The sequence below is a fragment of the Globicephala melas genome, chromosome 9 (genome assembly GCF_963455315.2).
Source record: "Globicephala melas chromosome 9, mGloMel1.2, whole genome shotgun sequence".
NCBI lineage: Eukaryota > Metazoa > Chordata > Mammalia > Artiodactyla > Delphinidae > Globicephala > Globicephala melas.
Window position 1 is genome coordinate 34,516,970 of NC_083322.1, and position 10,164 is coordinate 34,527,133.

General features: G+C 38.6%; 1 protein-coding gene across 3 annotated transcripts in view; it reads right to left on the reverse strand.

Moving 5' to 3' along the window:
• Positions 1 to 7,523: 7,523 nt before the first annotated feature.
• Positions 7,524 to 10,164, reverse strand: part of FOXP2 (forkhead box P2) — a 528,540-nt gene continuing 525,899 nt past the window's right edge. For all 3 annotated transcript variants that reach the window (XM_060305385.1, XM_060305387.1, XM_060305386.1), the window contains one exon: positions 7,524 to 10,164. This exon is cut by the window's right edge and continues 566 nt beyond it. The gene's annotated coding sequence lies outside the window, so the exon portion shown is untranslated.

Sequence of the window (10,164 nt, forward strand, 5' to 3'; positions counted from 1 at the left end):
AGGGTTCGTATTGAAGATGATTGTATTCTTAATTCCTCTGGTGTTCAGCATCTTCAAAATAAGATTCAGCCCTCTTGAGAATTGACTTGATGCAAAGCCAGACGACGCCCAAGGAAGTTTTCCTTATTTGTCTCTCATACCAGACCTTGTATCCCTGCGAGGGTGAGAAGTCTGATGGGGCAGGGAGGCAGGCAGAGCTCTGGAGAATGGAGCTGATAAGCCCCATGGCAAAGGATTCTGGGACTCCTCCGGCTGCTGGTCTAGAAAGTGGATTAAGCACTGATTGCTCTCAGCTGTGTTCAGGAACCGGCTTTCTTTTCCTTTCCACAATCAGCTCCTTCATTAGGAATCTCTGTTTTAGATAATGTCTCCAATCTCCAGTGTGCTCTAATAGGATGTTCACGTTGAAGTCTTCATCAAGAGATTGGTAAAGAGATATTTGGGGGAGACAGCTATTGCCTCTTTGGGGTCGGGGAGGTTGCTGCCCTCTCAACAGAAGCCTAGGAAGCGGGGTGGGGGGGTGGGGGGATGTGCAAGATTTGCCTCAACTGTCATCTGCAAGAAACCCAAACAATGCCCACACTGATCTCTTCTACCGACCCACTCTGTGCATACCTCTACATTGGTTGTAATCTCAATTTATGTATCTGTGTCCCTCACAATGAACTCTAAATTCTTCAAGGCAAGGACTCTTCAGTTTTGTAACACTGGCTCCTAGCTTCTCTCTTATATAGTAGATGCTCAATGAAAGTTCCCTGGACTGAATTAAATCCTCCATGTTAAGAATAAAGTTAAAGAATAAAGTCATAAATTTATTTTTCTAATCACTTATTCTGCATTTGCGGTTCCCAACATTTAATTATCTATGCAGGTAGACTAGAAGCCATTTAGCAAAGCTTATGAGGGCACCTGGGGCACACTCTGCTATCGCCCATTGTTGTGAATGCCGCATCATATAGGGATTTTTACCATTGTCATGGTCTTTGGATAAATGTCATTCAGGTGTCACTGAGGTAGGGAAATTACTCCCTCCTTCCCCCCTCTGCCCTGATAAGGTGGTATATTATAACGAAAGTAAGTCTTAAATTCTGCCCCAAGTACAAACCTTTATTGAGCAAACAAACACACCAATATTCTCTAACCAATTCCTGTCAAGTCAGGGAAGTCCCCACTCTCTTCCCTTTTAGGCACTCTGACAAGAGTCAGGCATTACAGATGTTAGAGGAATGAGAGGTTAACCGTCTATTTGAATCAGGTAAGAGAACCTCTGGCAAGTAGTGAAACACAGAACCAAATGGACTTGGTGCCAACCTGAGATGCTGCACTGCTAGCCTGCCAGACCGTTATACCCTGTTCCTACAAGAGCAGAAGGGCCGGCACATTTTCCCCAACCAATCAGAAATCTTTAATTCTACTCATTCTACTAATAAAGTAAATTCTTCATGTCCATTTTGCTAATTAGCCAACCTTCTGGGTGGATTTAGATAAAGATGTTCCAAGTGTTTGCCAAAACCACCTCTGGAGAGTAGACTCCTGGTTACCTTCTTTTCAGTGTTAACTGGTCATCTTTGGAGCAGGGTAACTGAATAAGGAACTTAACATATTATCTGATACCAAGAATCCAGTATAAAATTAATTTACACACACACATTATAAGCCATATTATCTACACTAGAGAATTTTAGAATAAATTAAAGATAATCGAAATGTAGCCAGAAAAGTCTTAAAATATTAATTTTGGTCCGCAGCTTGTTGTTACACTTCTCTTTTCCTCTACTCAACCAGAGGAACCCATACTGCCTGAGGTAGAATTAGAATTGCTTTGGCAGCAATTATAAAGAGAAAGAAAGAGTTAATGTTTTATGTTGGCTTCCAATCTGGACTCTTGAAAACTGAAAGGGAAAGCCCAGCTAAGCACAGTAGGTGTAGGTCATAGCAATAGATTGGAAAGATAATTATAGGCTGAGGTCAGTGGACCACCCCCTCCATCACCTGGGGTAAGAATGAGGTGATGACACTGCATTTTCTTAATCTGAATTTCCATTTGTATTCGTTTTTCTTTATATTAAGGTCTTTTCTGAATCAGTTGGTAAATCTGGCACCCATCTGTCAGCTGACAGGCAACCCAAGAGTTGGATTTATTGAATGAAACCAAACCACAGAGAATTGAAAAGAAAAAGGAGACCAACGGAGGAGAAAGTGAATCACTTATCGATATTGAAAAGTCAAATCCTATGCAAAGAAGTTTCTGGCGAATATATTTGAAATGTGATCTCTTTCTTCACTCCCCTAATAGCAATAGCAACAATGATATGACTAACACTTACGGAGCAACTCCTACGTGTCAGGCACTTGCGTGAAGTACTTACGATTATTTTATTCTCAGTAGGATGCAAGCGTGGGGCTCTCTGTTGGGCTCTGTCCACTGCTATGCTCTCCAGGGCCTAGAACAGGGTCTGGTTTGTCGTCGACACCAAGTAAATATTTGTTGAGTGAATTGAGTTAATCGGTTTTCCCTGAGAAGACCTGTGAGGTGGGTATAATTACCACCCTCAGCCTGCAGCTCAGGAACCTGAACCCTTGGACTACAAAGCCCTCCGGCTTCTGCAGACGGATTCAGAATCTACTCAGACCAGCCAGTGATGATTTTTTCCTCCTGCTTTCATTTTCTGCCCCACTTCTTTATTTAGTTCTTTCTCTCCCTACAGCACTTTCAACGCAATGCACAGCCAGCGACTATGACCTACAGCTGTACAGCCAATTAGTGGTGAAGGCGCTTAGAAACCAATCCTTTGCGATTCCCAGTCCTCTAGTCTCCTCATTCCAAGCCAGCTTCCCCCAATCAGAACAAATGACTTGTTATTTACTGAAGTTAGATATTGATTAGCTCTTGAAAGCTGCACACCTTTGCTTTTTTTAAAAAAAATCTTTTCAAAAAATGATTACCTAGGTCATGATTACTAAATTCAATCATCAGGTTTACCTTTTTTGACAGTGAATTAGATGACATAGAAGCTGAAAGGGACCTTCAAGGGTGTTGGTGAAACACCCTGTTTTTCTAAACGGATGAGTAAACCATGACATAAATGGTGAAGTAATCTGTTCAAGGCAACCTACTGAGTCAGTGGAAGAATCACAGGTAGAAGCCAAGTCTTCAGAGACCTAGTCCAGTGCCTTCTACACCATGTGCTAGGCTGGCTTCCTCATCACAGGGTCATATTTGATGTATTTGATTCAATTACATGCCAATTTTAGAATAGAACATGTTAAGTTGGATGAGACCAATGATTTTTTTTCTACCCATTATGTATCTTTAAAAAGTAGCAACAGGACAAATTATGTGGGCGTTTGCTACTTACCCCATAGGCCTGGAATGTCCTTGAAGTTCCCCCGTTACATTTATCTATACTGCTATTTAGGATTCTGTGATTGATGCTTGTAAGCTTGTACACGATTCCTAAGTCCTAGAGCAGGCTCTCATCCAACAGTTCTGTACCCTGCTAGAAATTTAATCCCCAGAGAGGGATGAAGAAATTTATGAGGTCCTTATAACATCAACTCCTTTTGGGGAAGGGGAAGGGGAGGTGGGTGGAAAGAAGTTTAACTCCTGAATATAAATAACACATTTGGGCGATAACATTGAGAGCCACGATGAAATCAAACTTCTCATCTAGAATCTTTCAAGGGGACAAATCCTTGCTAACCTTTTACCTGGACCCTGCCCAGTTGACTTGAAGAACGCATGTCCCCGTGGAAGAATGGTAAGGAGGTAGAAATTTCTACTCTGAGGGCCTACCAAGCACAGAGATCAATATTTACAGCTTTATGTCTAACCAAAATTCACCAAATGTAATATTCTCACCAATGACACTTTCCACTTAACCTGTTTTAGCACCAAAGGTCCCAGCTTGGAATTATTCCCAACTCCTAGATCCTATCCACCAATAACCCTCCCAGATTTTGGCCCACAGTGTGAATACTTCTCAGATCTCATTGCCAGTGAGGGACCAAACAAGGATTGGCAAATCAGTGGACCTCATGTCCTACTCCCTTTCCTATTCTCATGGCAGAAGTCACTAGTAGATGATGTCACATCTGCTGGTGGTGAAGATATGGCCTTCACTACTTCACTATGCTATCCATTGTCAGGTATTTATTGAAACCCTATTTAATGTGTCAGGCAGTCCAGGTAGCCACCACAAATCAGTGAGAGTTGGCAAATTACCTGAAACCAGTTCTCCATTTCAGGCCCAGATCCTACATTCGCCCCCAGTCCCCTTGGTGTAAGGAGTAACGCATCCCAGCTGGTTAGCCTCCATCAGCATCCTCTCTTTCCAATGGGCTGGAATCCGAAGTCTCTTGCATCAAAACAGATGCTGTTATAGATCAGTCAGGAAAATTTTCAATCATTCAATACTGTCAGTGTTTCCCTAAAAGTCAAAAGGTGAGTGGGAGGTTTCTGTGGGCCTGTGGAAAAGTAACGCTTATTGACATAAAATCCACCTTTTGAACTCAGTCACTGTGAGCACGAACGCCTCCTAATGGGCTTCAATATCATTGCTTACCAGAGACCCGAATTACAGAAAGATGAATTCTCTTTCATTCAAGCCATAATTTCTGAGTTTGTGGGCATATCATAAAAAACTCTTGCTCCTGATTTTGATTAGGTTCCTTGGAAATAAACCTTATATGTCATTTAACTTCTGCTAAGGTGACTGAAGCCTCTTTTTAGACACCTGATCTCAATGTGACTATCTCTCAAATTTTATGTATCATATGTGCTCTTCAAATGACCTAATAATTTTTCAAAATGCTAGAAATAACAATTGTAGTTCCAGAACATCCCCCTTAGAAAATTAGGAGAGTCATAATTATCTGCCCAAGACAGCTCCTTCAGCAAAATGACAACTACTGACACATACATTATTCAATAATAACAGCTTTAAATTTATGCAGGGAAGAATATTAATGAAATATTTCCATTTCATGGTGGAGACTACCATAAGGTTAGTTCTAAAATGAGGGGGAAATGAAAGGTGAAATAAATATTACCAATAACAAACAGAACTGATTTTGCATCAGAATGAGTGTTAAATCGACATTCAACAGTGGCAACTAAGGGGAACATCCATGAGAACCAGGTGTCAGGAACTGGAGACAACCTAGATATGGAATATTTCATGAGGTTCACACGGCCTTTCATGGCTACTGGGAAACCAGTCTGATCTGTAAAATGATGTTAAAATTTATTTAATTCTTAGGAATGTTATTCCTTTTTATTAATTGTTGAGCCCATCTCTACTACCAAAGAGGTCAAAACTAAATAAATGCCTGGCATAGGTAGCAAACTGTTGCTGTTATTCTAAGACTTTTAACGTCTAGGTCTAATGTCTCCAGATGAAATATTTCTATTGAGGTTCTGTTGATTTGGTTTCTTGTGGATTAGCTGTCCAGAACTCCTTTCTCTGATGAAGGGCACTAGGTAGAACACTTAAATGTTTGTGCACAGTTCAAGTCCAAGGACTCTCAGCTTGGTGCTCACCCAAATTTTCCTTAGTTAAATACTTAGCTTCCATTCCTTCTGCCCGGGGAAATGGTTAGAATCTGGTTGCCACCTGTTTTTCTATTCTATTTAGATTCTAAGTTGACACCTTTTTTGTTTTTCTTTTAATTTTTTAAAAGTTCACAATAATTTAGTGACCAGCATTCTACAAAGCAGCTGAAACCTCCATTGACCCAACACAATATACGTGGGCAACACGGTGTTTTAGAGGGCGACATGAGTTTGAACACAGGTTTAAGGACAGAATGTTTGCCAAATCAGTTTTATTTTTTTCTTAAGTTACTAGTCTTAATCTCTAAATTGCGCTCCCTATATACTAAAGCATAGAGAGTTGGAGGACTGGGTTCACATCTTGTTATGTAGCCTTTAATGAGTTACCAAAATACACTGGATGGCGGCAAGTTGGTATTCATTTACTTTCAACTCATCGACAGTGAAAACGGAATCCCAAGGTTCAAAAAAATTAATCTCATGGTCACATTTCTTTTAAAAAATTTTTGTATCCTATGGAAAGCTCTTTAGTCAAGGTACTCTTTCACTGGATGACAGAAAATATTAAATTATACATAAAGTAAAAATATATTCAACATATTCATTTTCCTTTTACTTCTGATTACAACAGATTTAGGAATATTTTTTGAAGTTCAAGAAAAAGGCAAACTTTCCTGCTGCAGAGGCCCTAGCTTGCCTGTTTTGGCCACTTAGAAAGGTATGGGTCTGATCCCTAGAGGCATAAGAAGGATTCCGTCAGAAAGCTACTTACACTCTCCCTGTACATTCTCCTAGACCATGGTGGGATGCCATGGGTGTGACTGACACTGGAGGAGGCAAAAAAGAAAGGATAAAGTCAAAAAGTTAAAGAGTAAATTTATCACGTTTCCTTTTTTTTTTAAGATTCAGAATTTACGACGTCAAATTCTATTAGAATAAAAAACGTGAAACCACGAGGCGATTATATGAGGAAGCCAATTTGAACCTGAAGATAGTTTTTAATGGAATGCATTTGACAAGCAGCCCCCACTTTTACTGACTGAACTTGAGTATGGTTTGGTTTATGAATCCCCAATTCCTAAGAAAATGATTTAAACAAATCGTGGGACATGTGTACACAAATTTATGACTTGGTTCTGGCAGGGAAGATGGTCTCTCCGAACGAATAAAATCCTAGGGGTTATAAATGGGTCCAAAAGTATTAGATTTTTTATTTATACGTCAGAAAGGTAATCAAGTGAATGAAATGGTTTCATATACATTTTTACATCCAACAGCAGTGACACACTGTTCATACATTAATTCTATAGGAAAATGTACATCCTTTCTTTTTCTTTTTTTTGGCTAAGTAAGATTTGCCAAGTGTTCATGGACAAAAAAACCCTTTCATTGCAACCTGAACTAGTGAAATAACAAGGGTAAGCCATGTTCCTTTCAACAGCTTTATGGCATTAATAAAGCTATTGTCCGAATGCATGTTAATATTGGCATATGTAGGATGAAGTCTCACAAATACCCCAAAATGTGAATGTCCAATTTGAAAACTTTACAAAATAGTCTAATGGATTTTGTGACTGAATCTGCCCAGGGATGTTAAAGTCCAGGATGGTTTATTTTAAGTGTACTTCTGTAGCTCTATTCCTAGCTGACTATTCTTCGATTCCCTAATCACAAAGAAATGCATTCTCATGAAGTTAGGCAGTTGTAGACACAGAATGCTGATGACCTTTTCCCCAAATCTGATTTATCTAAAGAAAACCCAGTTAGTGGTAATTCTACCAAATACTTGTAACATTCACATGAAATTTTAATTGATTTTCAAACAGTACAACTGTGCCATGAATCCAACCACATAGAATATAAGCCTTAAACCCACTAGGTTTAAGCAATTGTGTCTTTGTAGCCTAAAACTATGTAAAATAAAATCTGATAACTCCCTGGTGTTAGAGGTAGACAGTTTTCTTTCAAATCCTAGGTTTGGTCCTTTATTTTATTCAGCAGTGAAAGCCATGAATACAGAACGAATAACAGCTGTTACAATTTTCAACCATGACTTCTAACGTCAGAGAATTCAAAGTATGAACATAGTACACAGTAATGAAAAGTATCAAAAATTAGTTTACCTCAAAAAAGATAAATAAAACAGGTATATTCCACCAATACATAAACAGATGTTTGTGCTACAGTTAAAATTTGCTGTATACAAAAGATCACAGTCCCCATAATCAGCTTATGATAGAAGCAAGAGTACATGAGCCATTTAATTGTCAGACATTATGCTTTATAAGGTATGCACAGAAGTTCAAGCAATAAATACATACATTAGTTCAAAGCCTTACAATAGCTACGCAAAGCAGATGCAGAAAAGCAGATTTGCTATTACTAGCAAGCAATGATATAAGAGTAAAAATTCATGAAATGCATTAAAGCAACATTTTTCTTAGAAAAAGTCTGGTCATTTATGGGTCCACCAACATTTTTACATAATATGCACAATTATCAAAATACAGACCAAGCATTTCAGAAAACTCCAAAAAACCTAAAATCTATTTTCAAAGCAATTGCAGTTTTGGAGGTTTTTCTGGTATAATGTGCAAGCAGCTATTTTTTAAAATTGTATTCATATAAAACCCATGCAAAACTCTACAGGTATATGCATTCTGTGGCTGAGACTTCCTTTCAAAAGTTTGGTAACTGAGGTATGCATACTTTAGCATTGTAGTCTTAGGCCACCCTCCTGATGGTACAGCTCTCTCGATTACTTTCAGTCCATCAAAGCCTTTGAACATGCACCTGAAAGACCCATTTTCCCTTCAGATAGTCCTTCCAGTAGGATCCTAGATGACTGAAAACCATCCTTCCCAATCCCAATCTTTCTTTTGATACCATATCGTAAACTTCCCATTCACTGATCATGACCCAAAGACAAACAGAATGAAAAGTAGCAGTTACTGTGACGTTCTCACATTTCATGCAATCTGCCATAATTGTTCTAAATTTTTTTCTTTTTTTTCTTTTTTTTCTTTTTTTTTTTTTTGCAGAGGTAGAAGCTTTCAGAAAGCCTTTTGGGTAAGTGGGAAAACCCTTTTGAAAGCCGTTATGTCGTTTTATTTGGTGTGATAGATGACTGGGTATCTCTCTAACTCTATTTGCTGACTTCAGCAAAGAATAAATGATGAGCTTAGTTTGCAAGAACCAGCTCCATCGCATGGAACTGGTACATACGTTAAGCTCTAGCAGCCACCTTCTGTCGAAACTGTTTGTAAAGCAATAACCATCATCAGGTTATGAGGTCCCTTGGTTGGGGGAAAAGTGTTATCCAGACTTGGCACAGCACATGAAAAGCAACACGTAAAGTTTCTAGGTTTTAAGCAGACATCTGACTATGCTATTTTCAACTACACCATAACGCGTTATCCTAGTTTTGGGGTTTGGAGTCGTCTCGAAAACCAGCATTCCAACAATTTGGCCTGTGCAAGTCTTTGAAAGGGAGTGTATTGTTAGTGTTAATATCCCGTATCAGCAGAGGCAGAATTATATGTAACTTTGGTTTGACTGAAAATAAATACCATGGACTACAATTGCTATAATCTTTGCTTTCAGTGTAAAAACTCAGCTAGATCACTTTAAAATCAATATGAAATTAATTTTTGGCTTTACTAGACCTTTTATGTTTGGTTCCTACTTTTTGTTTTTTTCATTATAACTTAAGACTATAAAAAATAGTACACAACAAAGATTCAGACCATACAAGACATCTTCTAACAACATGTATTCACCACCGAAAATAAGTGACTGGATGGGGAAAACAAAAACACAATGTCCTATATATATAACAATATGCAATCTGCATTTGCATCAAGTACATAATCGTTTTGGTCAGTGATCCACATTTGTTGCTTTCTAGCATATCATAACTTCCACTGCAGATTTTGTCCTCACCTCTGTCTTTAATGAAAGCAAATCTTCATTGCATTTAGATGGACTTTTGGCCTCAGAAGATTACTCTGTGTCTAAATTAGGTTTTTAGTTGTGGTTTTTGTCATATTTGATTCTTGCTTTAGGGCTAAATGAAAAGATCCCAGAGGTCATCAGAAAACAGCAGGTAGTTCATGGAAAAGGTTCCTTTGTACTAATTGAAGTTACAGAAGGCTGACCAAAGCATGTGGCTGCTTCTGTCCTTGAGCTCTTGGCCATGGTTAGAGTTGGCTTTGGTTTGCAGCTGTAGCCTTTGACTGTGTTTGCAGGTAGACAAAGCTTTATCACAAGGAGGTAAAGAGTACAGTTGTAAGATCTATGCAGATATGCAAATGTTTCTATGGTGCTTGCACAGATAATGTTAGCTTAGGATTGCACTTTACATCTTAACACTAACAGCACAGACTGGAAGCCTAAGGTTTTAGATGGTTGCAACAGTCTAATTACTGTGTTTTGTAATAACTAACTTATGTCATTTACAGTTGGTGGCACCAACATAAAAAACTAATGTTCTGTTGTTTAAAATTCAGCTAGATACAAGCAGTGACACTAATTTCTGATACTACTCCTGTGCAAATTAAAAACAATAGCAACAAGTTGAACTTGACCAGCAATTGTTTCTAACATTACAA